The sequence below is a fragment of the Chiloscyllium punctatum genome, chromosome 12 (genome assembly GCF_047496795.1).
Source record: "Chiloscyllium punctatum isolate Juve2018m chromosome 12, sChiPun1.3, whole genome shotgun sequence".
Taxonomy (NCBI): Eukaryota; Metazoa; Chordata; class Chondrichthyes; order Orectolobiformes; family Hemiscylliidae; genus Chiloscyllium; species Chiloscyllium punctatum.
In genome coordinates this window covers 113,616,913-113,631,483 of record NC_092750.1, presented here as the reverse complement: position 1 = coordinate 113,631,483, position 14,571 = coordinate 113,616,913, and the positions used below count along the sequence as shown (strand labels likewise).

Below are 14,571 nucleotides of genomic sequence, written 5' to 3'. Positions count from 1 at the left end.
GCCTTCTCCACTTCCTCTGGGAGCTCATTCCATACACGCACAACCTTCTGTGTGGGAAATGTGCCTCAGGTCGTTTGTCAATTTCAGCCCACTCACCTTAAACCTATGCTCTCGAGTTTTCAACTCACCCCAATTTGGGTAAAACACAGAAATACTCAGTTTACATCCCTTCCATAAGATCATATCGCAGCCGTTACGCTGCAGGGAAAGTCGTCCCAGCTTATTCCACCTCGCCCTACGGTCCAAACATTGACGAAATCATTGTCTATATATTGTCATCAATTTCACGGCGACATCGGCTGGTTTCTGTAGCTTAGTGGTCATCACGTTCGCCTAACACGCGAAAGGTCCCTAGTTCGAAACTGGCCAGAAACTGCTTTGTTCGTCAACTGCAGCCTTTTACATGGACAAGAACGGAGCTTTCTTGCTTGCTTTCCCATCTGCAAACCTGCCTTCGAATTTGCTTGAAAGAATCTGCTCTCGTAGTGAAATGTAAGGCAACTCCATTTAATTACTGTGTAAAGCATTATAAAGTTTTTCTCCAACCTGGTTCTGATGCATATGCCTTTCTGTTTGAGAGTGTCCTTGCCGCGTTCTGATCCTTCCACGAAAAGCAGTACCGCATTTGCATTCCTTGCGCAGGGGGCCCGGTTCAAAGGCAGGGAAGAAGCTGCTGCGCTGGTGTCACAGCGCACCACGGATTCCTGAACTTGTCTGTCTGTCAAATGTACCCCAAAGTCGTCTCTGAAAGGCCTCATTTGGAAGCTGTCTGTCGTTATTCAACGCGCGAGAGTTGGTACCAGATTCCTGAATCATATTTTGGGGCAGTCGCACGTTAGTGGCTCATTCAATCAGCAACAGCAATGAAATAATTTACACTCTCAGAGGAACCTTTGAACTTGTGCTTTCATAGCGCCGCTAATATTAAGGTGCGCCCCGAGATCTAAGCCATGTTGGAACTGAAACGGAGGAATCGACAGAGAGGCTACAGAATGACATCGCATCCATTTGGTTTTCTTTAAATCACTGACGAGCAGGAAAATGTAAAAGGGGAGAGCGAGTGGGGAAGTGAGGCGGTTGCAGCTCTGGTAAAAGTCCTTCTTTGTGATTCACTCCGCAAACAGAGACTTGAAGGTGACTCAGAGGCGTGTGAGCTCTTCACATCGAGATCAAAAAGCACTCAAGGGCAGTTAGCACCTCTTCCGGAGTGGGGGTGGGGTGAGGTCATTACCTTTTGACTTCTGTTACTATGTTCAGAAACTGCCTTTTCGATTGACTTGAACAGAAACTGCATTTCCAATAAGCACCATGGAAGTTAGCAAAATTTATTGAATCCCTTCTCGTCGATTCCCGCACAGGTTTCCGACTCAGTTGGTATCCACGTGGCTCATGTCCAGGAGTGAACATCTCTGCAGCAAATTGCACGGTTAAAGTAAAAGGCACGGAAAGTGGCATCTCGAACCGGCCCCGAGGTCAGAGCATGCTCACAATGTGATCTGTCGTTCTCGGATTGTAATGCGACCTCCGGTTTTAGGGTGGAGAACATTCTTTGGGACCCTTCTTCTGCAAAACAGACACAGTGACTGAATAAATGCTGCACGGTTTGATGTGGAACACGGCCTGCTCAGCTTTGTGCATTTTCCCTGTAGTCAGGTGTGTTTCGTGTTCCGTGTAAACGTGAAAGTCGTCCTGTTTCGAGCAATGTGTGAAATCATTTAGCAAAGCAAGAATCGAAATTGTAGTAATGTCTAGCAGCTCATGGTTATTTGACCGAAGTGTCCAAGTGTCTCTGCTGTCATGATCGCGTTCGCCTCCCGCGCGGAAAATCGCAAACAGCTCTGCTGTTCCAAAGCGATTTGTGCTTTTACTGGAACCGAATGGAGACTATTATTTCATCGCTGTTGTGAAACAAAGTCCTGCGGTGACTCGACTCGTCGTTATTTGGTTTTCTGTCCAATGGGAAAATCGTTCCAATGAATTTCGGTGTCATATGTTATTGAATTTCTCCCATTTCCTTCATTTCCGTCCTGGAGTCATCAGAAGGAAAAGGTAATCTAATCGAGACTGTGATTGGTGAAATTCACTTTTTATGGCCCGTTCTTATGATGTTCTTTCTATCTCTCTTTTCAGCATTGTCTGGAAAGTGGTGGTGCACTAACGCTGCAGTATGTTTGAAAGAGTAGTTTGGAATTGCCCTGTTTTTAGTTGTGAGATTACTTTATGACTCATGCCCTCGGACTGTGACACATTTAGCATTCATGCATCTCTCTGTCTGAAAATGCATTCGGCATGCCAGTTTTGTTTGTGTTCCGTGAAAAATGCTTTCTGTTTTGCGATTCGCTCAGCACATTACGAGTTAACAGGGTTTCTGAGGTAACTTCGAGCAGCAAAACTCCTCAATTGAGGTCTGGGAAAATTTCACGGAGTATGGTCAGTCGGGGCAAAATTAAGGAAGTTATTCGTATCTGCAGTGTTTCACAATACTACCTTTCCCGTGAGCAGTCGAACAGACTAAACGATTGTGCCACAGACTGCGATGGAAAACTCCGCTAAAAAGTAATCCTTTACAGCCAGTGTTAGCAACAAGACGTTATGGGGGTACACGGCGTGGAAACAGATATTTAGGTGTATCTCATCCATGCTCACCACATAACCAAAATTAAACAAGTCCCGTTCCCCAGCATTTGGCCCCAATCCCTCTAAACCCATCCTGTCCAGAAACTCATCCGATTACCTTTGCAATTTTCTGAGTGTAATAGCCTCCTCCACTTCCTCTGGGAGCTCATTCCATTCACGCACAACCTTCTGTGTGGGAAATGTGCCTCAGGTCGTTTGTCAATTTCAGCCCACTCACCTTAAACCTATGCTCTCGAGTTTTCAACTCACCCCAATTTGGGTAAAACACAGAAATACTCAGTTTACAACCCTTCCATAAGATCATATCGCAGCCGTTACGCTGCAGGGAAAGTCGTCCCAGCTTATGCCACCTCGTCCTACGGTCCAAACATTGACGAAATCATTGTCTATATATTGTCATCAATCTCACGGCGACATCGGCTGGTTTCTGTAGTGTAGTGGTCATCACGTTCGCCTAACACGCGAAAGGTCCCCAGTTCGAAACTGGGCAGAAACTGCTTTGTTCGTCAACTGCAGCCTTTTACATGGACAAGAACGGAGCTTTCTTGCTTGCTTTCCCATCTGCAAACCTGCCTTCGAATTTGCTTGAAAGAATCTGCTCTCGTAGTGAAATGTAAGGCAACTCCATTTAATTACTGTGTAAAGCATTATAAAGTTTTTCTCCAACCTGGTTCTGATGCATATGCCATTCTGTTTGAGAGTGTCCTTGCCGCGTTCTGATCCTTCCACGAAAAGCAGTACCGCATTTGCATTCCTTGCGCAGGCGGCCCGGTTCAAAGGCAGGGAAGAAGCTGCTGCGCTGGTGTCACAGCGCACCACGGATTCCTGAACTTGTCTGTCTGTCAAATGTACCCCAAAGTCGTCTCTGAAAGGCCTCATTTGGAAGCTGTCTGTCGTTATTCAACGCGCGAGAGTTGGTACCAGATTCCTGAATCATATTTTGGGGCAGTTCGCACGTTAGTGGCTCATTCAATCAGCAACAGCAATGAAATAATTTACACTCTCAGAGGAACCTTTGAACTTGTGCTTTCATAGCGCCGCTAATATTAAGGTGCGCCCCGAGATCTAAGCCATGTTGGAACTGAAACGGAGGAATCGACAGAGAGGCTACAGAATGACATCGCATCCATTTGGTTTTCTTTAAATCACTGACGAGCAGGAAAATGTAAACGGGGAGAGCGAGTGGGGAAGTGAGGCGGTTGCAGCTCTGGTAAAAGTCCTTCTTTGTGATTCACTCCGCAAACAGAGACTTGAAGGTGACTCAGAGGCGTGTGAGCTCTTCACATCGAGATCAAAAAGCACTCAAGGGCAGTTAGCACCTCTTCCGGAGTGGGGGTGGGGTGAGGTAATTACCTTTTGACTTCTGTTACTATGTTCAGAAACTGCCTTTTCGATTGACTTGAACAGAAACTGCATTTCCAATAAGCACCATGGAAGTTAGCCAAATTTATTGAATCGCTTCTCGTCGATTCCCGCACAGGTTTCCGACTCAGTTGGTATCCACGTGGCTCATGTCCAGGAGTGAACATCTCTGCAGCAAATTGCACGGTTAAAGTAAAAGGCACGGAAAGTGGCATCTCGAACCGGCCCCGAGGTCAGAGCATGCTCACAATGTGATCTGTCGTTCTCGGATTGTAATGCGACCTCCGGTTTTAGGGTGGAGAACATTCTTTGGGACCCTTCTTCTGCAAAACAGACACAGTGACTGAATAAATGCTGCACGGTTTGATGTGGAACACGGCCTGCTCAGCTTTCTGCATTTTCCCTGTAGTCAGGTGTGTTTCGTGTTCCGTGTAAACGTGAAAGTCGTCCTGTTTCGAGCAATGTGTGAAATCATTTAGCAAAGCAAGAATCGAAATTGTAGTAATGTCTAGCAGCTCATGGTTATTTGACCGAAGTGTCCAAGTGTCTCTGCTGTCATGATCGCGTTCGCCTCCCGCGCGGAAAATCGCAAACAGCTCTGCTGTTCCAAAGCGATTTGTGCTTTTACTGGAACCGAATGGAGACTATTATTTCATCGCTGTTGTGAAACAAAGTCCTGCGGTGACTCGACTCGTCGTTATTTGGTTTTCTGTCCAATGGGAAAATCGTTCCAATGAATTTCGGTGTCATATGTTATTGAATTTCTCCCATTTCCATCATTTCCGTCCTGGAGACATCAGAAGGAAAAGGTAATCACTTTTTATGGCCCGTTCTTATGATGTTCTTTCTATCTCTCTTTTCAGCATTGTCTGGAAAGTGGTGGTGCACTAACGCTGCAGTATGTTTGAAAGAGTAGTTTGGAATTGCCCTGTTGTTAGTTGTGAGATTACTTTATGACTCATGCCCTCGGACTGTGACACATTTAGCATTCATGCATCTCTCTGTCTGAAAATGCATTCGGCATGCCAGTTTTGTTTGTGTTCCGTGAAAAATGCTTTCTGTTTTGCGATTCGCTCAGCACATTACGAGTTAACGGGGTTTCTGAGGTAACTTCGAGCAGCAAAACTCCTCAATTGAGGTCTGGGAAAATTTCACGGAGTATGGTCAGTCGGGGCAAAATTAAGGAAGTCGTTCGTATCTGCAGTGTTTCACAATACTACCTTTCCCGTGAGCAGTCGAACAGACTGAACGATTGTGCCACAGACTGCGATGGAAAACTCCGCTAAAAAGTAATTCTTTAAAGCCAGTGTAAGCAACAAGACGTTATGGGGGTACACGGCGTGGAAACAGATATTTAGGTGTATCTAATCCATGCTCACCACATAACCAAAATTAAACAAGTCCCGTTCCCCAGCATTTGGCCCCAATCCCTCTAAACCCATCCTGTCCAGAAACTCATCCGATTACCTTTGCAATTGTCTGAGTGTAATAGCCTCCTCCACTTCCTCTGGGAGCTCATTCCATACACGCACAACCTTCTGTGTGGGAAATGTGCCTCAGGTCGTTTGTCAATTTCAGCCCACTCACCTTAAACCTATGCTCTCGAGTTTTCAACTCACCCCAATTTGGGTAAAACACAGAAATACTCAGTTTACAACCCTTCCATAAGATCATATCGCAGCCGTTACGCTGCAGGGAAAGTCGTCCCAGCTTATTCCACCTCGCCCTACGGTCCAAACATTGACGAAATCATTGTCTATATATTGTCATCAATTTCACGTGTCTTTTTTATATCGTTTTCAAGATGTCAATTACGCTGGACAACAACGAGCGATTGGAAACAGAAAGGTGAAACAGAGAATGGCTTCAACTTTCAGTGCTGGATGCCACTGCGCCGCAGGGCGGTGACATCGGCTGGTTTCTGTAGCTTAGTGGTCATCGCGTTCGCCTAACACGCGAAAGGTCCCCAGTTCGAAACTGGGCAGAAACTGCTTTGTTCGTCAACTGCAGCCTTTTACATGGACAAGAACGGAGCTTTCTTGCTTGCTTTCCCACCTGCAAACCTGCCTTCGAATTTGCTTGAAAGAATCTGCTCTCGTAGGGAAATGTAAGGCAACTCCATTTAATTACTGTGTAAAGCATTATAAAGTTTTTATCCAAACTGGTTCTGATCATATGCCATTTTGTTTGAGAGTGTAGTTACCCCCTTCTGATCCTTCCACGAAAAGCAGTACCGCATTTGCATTCCTTGCGCAGGCGGCCCGGTTCAAAGGCAGGGAAGAAGCTGCTGCGCTGGTGTCACAGCGCACCACGGATTCCTGAACTTGTCTGTCTGTCAAATGTACCCCAAAGTCGTCTCTGAAAGGCCTCATTTGGAAGCTGTCTGTCGTTATTCAACGCGCGAGAGTTGGTACCAGATTCCTGAATCATATTTTGGGGCAGTTCGCACGTTAGTGGCTCATTCAATCAGCAACAGCAATGAAATAATTTACACTCTCAGAGGAACCTTTGAACTTGTGCTTTCATAGCGCCGCTAATATTAAGGTGCGCCCCGAGATCTAAGCCATGTTGGAACTGAAACGGAGGAATCGACAGAGAGGCTACAGAATGACATCGCATCCATTTGGTTTTCTTTAAATCACTGACGAGCAGGAAAATGTAAAAGGGGAGAGCGAGTGGGGAAGTGAGGCGGTTGCAGCTCTGGTAAAAGTCCTTCTTTGTGATTCACTCCGCAAACAGAGACTTGAAGGTGACTCAGAGGCGTGTGAGCTCTTCACATCGAGATCAAAAAGCACTCAAGGGCAGTTAGCACCTCTTGCGGAGTGGGGGTGGGGTGAGGTAATTACCTTTTGACTTCTGTTACTATGTTCAGAAACTGCCTTTTCGATTGACTTGAACAGAAACTGCATTTCCAATAAGCACCATGGAAGTTAGCAAAATTTATTGAATCCCTTCTCGTCGATTCCCGCACAGGTTTCCGACTCAGTTGGTATCCACGTGGCTCATGTCCAGGAGTGAACATCTCTGCAGCAAATTGCACGGTTAAAGTAAAAGGCACGGAAAGTGGCATCTCGAACCGGCCCCGAGGTCAGAGCATGCTCACAATGTGATCTGTCGTTCTCGGATTGTAATGCGACCTCCGGTTTTAGGGTGGAGAACATTCTTTGGGACCCTTTTTCTGCAAAACAGACACAGTGACTGAATAAATGCTGCACGGTTTGATGTGGAACACGGCCTGCTCAGCTTTGTGCATTTTCCCTGTAGTCAGGTGTGTTTCGTGTTCCGTGTAAACGTGAAAGTCGTCCTGTTTCGAGCAATGTGTGAAATCATTTAGCAAAGCAAGAATCGAAATTGTAGTAATGTCTAGCAGCTCATGGTTATTTGACCGAAGTGTCCAAGTGTCTCTGCTGTCATGATCGCGTTCGCCTCCCGCGCGGAAAATCGCAAACAGCTCTGCTGTTCCAAAGCGATTTGTGCTTTTACTGGAACCGAATGGAGACTATTATTTCATCGCTGTTGTGAAACAAAGTCCTGCGGTGACTCGACTCGTCGTTATTTGGTTTTCTGTCCAATGGGAAAATCGTTCCAATGAATTTCGGTGTCATATGTTATTGAATTTCTCCCATTTCCTTCATTTCCGTCCTGGAGTCATCAGAAGGAAAAGGTAATCTAATCGAGACTGTGATTGGTGAAATTCACTTTTTATGGCCCGTTCTTATGATGTTCTTTCTATCTCTCTTTTCAGCATTGTCTGGAAAGTGGTGGTGCACTAACGCTGCAGTATGTTTGAAAGAGTAGTTTGGAATTGCCCTGTTTTTAGTTGTGAGATTACTTTATGACTCATGCCCTCGGACTGTGACACATTTAGCATTCATGCATCTCTCTGTCTGAAAATGCATTCGGCATGCCAGTTTTGTTTGTGTTCCGTGAAAAATGCTTTCTGTTTTGCGATTCGCTCAGCACATTACGAGTTAACAGGGTTTCTGAGGTAACTTCGAGCAGCAAAACTCCTCAATTGAGGTCTGGGAAAATTTCACGGAGTATGGTCAGTCGGGGCAAAATTAAGGAAGTTGTTCGTATCTGCAGTGTTTCACAATACTACCTTTCCCGTGAGCAGTCGAACAGACTAAACGATTGTGCCACAGACTGCGATGGAAAACTCCGCTAAAAAGTAATCCTTTACAGCCAGTGTTAGCAACAAGACGTTATGGGGGTACACGGCGTGGAAACAGATATTTAGGTGTATCTCATCCATGCTCACCACATAACCAAAATTAAACAAGTCCCGTTCCCCAGCATTTGGCCCCAATCCCTCTAAACCCATCCTGTCCAGAAACTCATCCGATTACCTTTGCAATTTTCTGAGTGTAATAGCCTCCTCCACTTCCTCTGGGAGCTCATTCCATTCACGCACAACCTTCTGTGTGGGAAATGTGCCTCAGGTCGTTTGTCAATTTCAGCCCACTCACCTTAAACCTATGCTCTCGAGTTTTCAACTCACCCCAATTTGGGTAAAACACAGAAATACTCAGTTTACAACCCTTCCATAAGATCATATCGCAGCCGTTACGCTGCAGGGAAAGTCGTCCCAGCTTATGCCACCTCGCCCTACGGTCCAAACATTGACGAAATCATTGTCTATATATTGTCATCAATCTCACGGCGACATCGGCTGGTTTCTGTAGTGTAGTGGTCATCACGTTCGCCTAACACGCGAAAGGTCCCCAGTTCGAAACTGGGCAGAAACTGCTTTGTTCGTCAACTGCAGCCTTTTACATGGACAAGAACGGAGCTTTCTTGCTTGCTTTCCCATCTGCAAACCTGCCTTCGAATTTGCTTGAAAGAATCTGCTCTCGTAGTGAAATGTAAGGCAACTCCATTTAATTACTGTGTAAAGCATTATAAAGTTTTTCTCCAACCTGGTTCTGATGCATATGCCATTCTGTTTGAGAGTGTCCTTGCCGCGTTCTGATCCTTCCACGAAAAGCAGTACCGCATTTGCATTCCTTGCGCAGGTGGCCCGGTTCAAAGGCAGGGAAGAAGCTGCTGCGCTGGTGTCACAGCGCACCACGGATTCCTGAACTTGTCTGTCTGTCAAATGTACCCCAAAGTCGTCTCTGAAAGGCCTCATTTGGAAGCTGTCTGTCGTTATTCAACGCGCGAGAGTTGGTACCAGATTCCTGAATCATATTTTGGGGCAGTTCGCACGTTAGTGGCTCATTCAATCAGCAACAGCAATGAAATAATTTACACTCTCAGAGGAACCTTTGAACTTGTGCTTTCATAGCGCCGCTAATATTAAGGTGCGCCCCGAGATCTAAGCCATGTTGGAACTGAAACGGAGGAATCGACAGAGAGGCTACAGAATGACATCGCATCCATTTGGTTTTCTTTAAATCACTGACGAGCAGGAAAATGTAAAAGGGGAGAGCGAGTGGGGAAGTGAGGCGGTTGCAGCTCTGGTAAAAGTCCTTCTTTGTGATTCACTCCGCAAACAGAGACTTGAAGGTGACTCAGAGGCGTGTGAGCTCTTCACATCGAGATCAAAAAGCACTCAAGGGCAGTTAGCACCTCTTCCGGAGTGGGGGTGGGGTGAGGTAATTACCTTTTGACTTCTGTTACTATGTTCAGAAACTGCCTTTTCGATTGACTTGAACAGAAACTGCATTTCCAATAAGCACCATGGAAGTTAGCCAAATTTATTGAATCGCTTCTCGTCGATTCCCGCACAGGTTTCCGACTCAGTTGGTATCCACGTGGCTCATGTCCAGGAGTGAACATCTCTGCAGCAAATTGCACGGTTAAAGTAAAAGGCACGGAAAGTGGCATCTCGAACCGGCCCCGAGGTCAGAGCATGCTCACAATGTGATCTGTCGTTCTCGGATTGTAATGCGACCTCCGGTTTTAGGGTGGAGAACATTCTTTGGGACCCTTCTTCTGCAAAACAGACACAGTGACTGAATAAATGCTGCACGGTTTGATGTGGAACACGGCCTGCTCAGCTTTGTGCATTTTCCCTGTAGTCAGGTGTGTTTCGTGTTCCGTGTAAACGTGAAAGTCGTCCTGTTTCGAGCAATGTGTGAAATCATTTAGCAAAGCAAGAATCGAAATTGTAGTAATGTCTAGCAGCTCATGGTTATTTGACCGAAGTGTCCAAGTGTCTCTGCTGTCATGATCGCGTTCGCCTCCCGCGCGGAAAATCGCAAACAGCTCTGCTGTTCCAAAGCGATTTGTGCTTTTACTGGAACCGAATGGAGACTATTATTTCATCGCTGTTGTGAAACAAAGTCCTGCGGTGACTCGACTCGTCGTTATTTGGTTTTCTGTCCAATGGGAAAATCGTTCCAATGAATTTCGGTGTCATATGTTATTGAATTTCTCCCATTTCCATCATTTCCGTCCTGGAGACATCAGAAGGAAAAGGTAATCTAACCGAGACTGTGATTGGTGAAATTCACTTTTTATGGCCCGTTCTTATGATGTTCTTTCTATCTCTCTTTTCAGCATTGTCTGGAAAGTGGTGGTGCACTAACGCTGCAGTATGTTTGAAAGAGTAGTTTGGAATTGCCCTGTTGTTAGTTGTGAGATTACTTTATGACTCATGCCCTCGGACTGTGACACATTTAGCATTCATGCATCTCTCTGTCTGAAAATGCATTCGGCATGCCAGTTTTGTTTGTGTTCCGTGAAAAATGCTTTCTGTTTTGCGATTCGCTCAGCACATTACGAGTTAACGGGGTTTCTGAGGTAACTTCGAGCAGCAAAACTCCTCAATTGAGGTCTGGGAAAATTTCACGGAGTATGGTCAGTCGGGGCAAAATTAAGGAAGTCGTTCGTATCTGCAGTGTTTCACAATACTACCTTTCCCGTGAGCAGTCGAACAGACTGAACGATTGTGCCACAGACTGCGATGGAAAACTCCGCTAAAAAGTAATTCTTTAAAGCCAGTGTAAGCAACAAGACGTTATGGGGGTACACGGCGTGGAAACAGATATTTAGGTGTATCTAATCCATGCTCACCACATAACCAAAATTAAACAAGTCCCGTTCCCCAGCATTTGGCCCCAATCCCTCTAAACCCATCCTGTCCAGAAACTCATCCGATTACCTTTGCAATTGTCTGAGTGTAATAGCCTCCTCCACTTCCTCTGGGAGCTCATTCCATACACGCACAACCTTCTGTGTGGGAAATGTGCCTCAGGTCGTTTGTCAATTTCAGCCCACTCACCTTAAACCTATGCTCTCGAGTTTTCAACTCACCCCAATTTGGGTAAAACACAGAAATACTCAGTTTACAACCCTTCCATAAGATCATATCGCAGCCGTTACGCTGCAGGGAAAGTCGTCCCAGCTTATTCCACCTCGCCCTACGGTCCAAACATTGACGAAATCATTGTCTATATATTGTCATCAATTTCACGTGTCTTTTTTATATCGTTTTCAAGATGTCAATTACGCTGGACAACAACGAGCGATTGGAAACAGAAAGGTGAAACAGAGAATGGCTTCAACTTTCAGTGCTGGATGCCACTGCGCCGCAGGGCGGTGACATCGGCTGGTTTCTGTAGCTTAGTGGTCATCGCGTTCGCCTAGCACGCGAAAGGTCCCCAGTTCGAAACTGGGCAGAAACTGCTTTGTTCGTCAACTGCAGCCTTTTACATGGACAAGAACGGAGCTTTCTTGCTTGCTTTCCCACCTGCAAACCTGCCTTCGAATTTGCTTGAAAGAATCTGCTCTCGTAGGGAAATGTAAGGCAACTCCATTTAATTACTGTGTAAAGCATTATAAAGTTTTTATCCAAACTGGTTCTGATCATATGCCATTTTGTTTGAGAGTGTAGTTACCCCCTTCTGATCCTTCCACGAAAAGCAGTACCGCATTTGCATTCCTTGCGCAGGCGGCCCGGTTCAAAGGCAGGGAAGAAGCTGCTGCGCTGGTGTCACAGCGCACCACGGATTCCTGAACTTGTCTGTCTGTCAAATGTACCCCAAAGTCGTCTCTGAAAGGCCTCATTTGGAAGCTGTCTGTCGTTATTCAACGCGCGAGAGTTGGTACCAGATTCCTGAATCATATTTTGGGGCAGTTCGCACGTTAGTGGCTCATTCAATCAGCAACAGCAATGAAATAATTTACACTCTCAGAGGAACCTTTGAACTTGTGCTTTCATAGCGCCGCTAATATTAAGGTGCGCCCCGAGATCTAAGCCATGTTGGAACTGAAACGGAGGAATCGACAGAGAGGCTACAGAATGACATCGCATCCATTTGGTTTTCTTTAAATCACTGACGAGCAGGAAAATGTAAAAGGGGAGAGCGAGTGGGGAAGTGAGGCGGTTGCAGCTCTGGTAAAAGTCCTTCTTTGTGATTCACTCCGCAAACAGAGACTTGAAGGTGACTCAGAGGCGTGTGAGCTCTTCACATCGAGATCAAAAAGCACTCAAGGGCAGTTAGCACCTCTTCCGGAGTGGGGGTGGGGTGAGGTAATTACCTTTTGACTTCTGTTACTATGTTCAGAAACTGCCTTTTCGATTGACTTGAACAGAAACTGCATTTCCAATAAGCACCATGGAAGTTAGCAAAATTTATTGAATCCCTTCTCGTCGATTCCCGCACAGGTTTCCGACTCAGTTGGTATCCACGTGGCTCATGTCCAGGAGTGAACATCTCTGCAGCAAATTGCACGGTTAAAGTAAAAGGCACGGAAAGTGGCATCTCGAACCGGCCCCGAGGTCAGAGCATGCTCACAATGTGATCTGTCGTTCTCGGATTGTAATGCGACCTCCGGTTTTAGGGTGGAGAACATTCTTTGGGACCCTTTTTCTGCAAAACAGACACAGTGACTGAATAAATGCTGCACGGTTTGATGTGGAACACGGCCTGCTCAGCTTTGTGCATTTTCCCTGTAGTCAGGTGTGTTTCGTGTTCCGTGTAAACGTGAAAGTCGTCCTGTTTCGAGCAATGTGTGAAATCATTTAGCAAAGCAAGAATCGAAATTGGAGTAATGTCTAGCAGCTCATGGTTATTTGACCGAAGTGTCCAAGTGTCTCTGCTGTCATGATCGCGTTCGCCTCCCGCGCGGAAAATCGCAAACAGCTCTGCTGTTCCAAAGCGATTTGTGCTTTTACTGGAACCGAATGGAGACTATTATTTCATCGCTGTTGTGAAACAAAGTCCTGCGGTGACTCGACTCGTCGTTATTTGGTTTTCTGTCCAATGGGAAAATCGTTCCAATGAATTTCGGTGTCATATGTTATTGAATTTCTCCCATTTCCTTCATTTCCGTCCTGGAGACATCAGAAGGTAAAGGTAATCTAATCGAGACTGTGATTGGTGAAATTCACTTTTTATGGCCCGTTCTTATGATGTTCTTTCTATCTCTCTTTTCAGCATTGTCTGGAAAGTGGTGGTGCACTAACGCTGCAGTACGTTTGAAATTGCCCTGTTGTTAGTTGTGAGATTACTTTATGACTCATGCCCTCGGACTGTGACACATTTAGCATTCATGCATCTCTCTGTCTGAAAATGCATTCGGCATGCCAGTTTTGTTTGTTTTCCTGTGAAAAATGCTTTCTGTTTTGCGATTCGCTCAGCACATTACGAGTTAACGGGGTTTCTGAGGTAACTTCGAGCAGCAAAACTCCTCAATTGAGGTCTGGGAAAATTTCACGGAGTATGGTCAGTCGGGGCAAAATTAAGGAAGTCGTTCGTTTCTGCAGTGTTTCACAATACTACCTTCCCCGTGAGCAGTCGAACAGACTGAACGATTGTGCCACAGACTGCGATGGAAAACTCCGCTAAAAAGTAATCCTTTAAAGCCAGTGTTAGCAACAAGACGTTATGGGGGTACACGGCGTGGAAACAGATATTTAGGTGTATCTCATCCATGCTCACCACATAACCAAAATTAAACAAGTCCCGTTCCCCAGCATTTGGCCCCAATCCCTCTAAACCCATCCTGTCCAGAAACTCATCCGATTACCTTTGCAATTGTCTGAGTGTAATAGCCTCCTCCACTTCCTCTGGGAGCTCATTCCATACACGCACAACCTTCTGTGTGGGAAATGTGCCTCAGGTCGTTTGTCAATTTCAGCCCACTCACCTTAAACCTATGCTCTCGAGTTTTCAACTCACCCCAATTTGGGTAAAACACAGAAATACTCAGTTTACAACCCTTCCATAAGATCATATCGCAGCCGTTACGCTGCAGGGAAAGTCGTCCCAGCTTATTCCACCTCGCCCTCCGGTCCAAACATTGACGAAATCATTGTCTATATATTGTCATCAATTTCACGTGTCTTTTTTTTATCGTTTTCAAGATGTCAATTACGCTGGACAACAACGAGCGATTGGAAACAGAAAGGTGAAACAGAGAATGGCTTCAACTTTCAGTGCTGGATGCCACTGCGCCACAGGGCGGTGACATCGGCTGGTTTCTGTAGCTTAGTGGTCATCGCGTTCGCCTAACACGCGAAAGGTCCCCAGTTCGAAACTGGGCAGAAACTGCTTTGTTCGTCAACTGCAGCCTTTTACATGGACAAGAACGGAGCTTTCTTGCTTGCTTTCCCACCTGCAA

The 14,571-nt window shown here is 45.8% G+C and overlaps 3 non-coding genes across 3 annotated transcripts; all 3 read left to right on the top strand.

The window, feature by feature from the left end:
- The first annotated feature begins 3,060 nt into the window (after positions 1-3,060).
- Positions 3,061-3,133, top strand: trnav-aac (transfer RNA valine (anticodon AAC)). The gene has a single exon. It is a non-coding gene; the product is annotated as a tRNA-Val (tRNA).
- Positions 3,134-8,674: 5,541 nt separating this feature from the next.
- trnav-aac (transfer RNA valine (anticodon AAC)) lies at positions 8,675-8,747 on the top strand. Its single transcript has one exon. It is a non-coding gene; the product is annotated as a tRNA-Val (tRNA).
- Positions 8,748-11,557: 2,810 nt separating this feature from the next.
- On the top strand, positions 11,558-11,630 carry trnaa-agc (transfer RNA alanine (anticodon AGC)). Its single transcript has one exon. It is a non-coding gene; the product is annotated as a tRNA-Ala (tRNA).
- Positions 11,631-14,571: the final 2,941 nt, after the last annotated feature.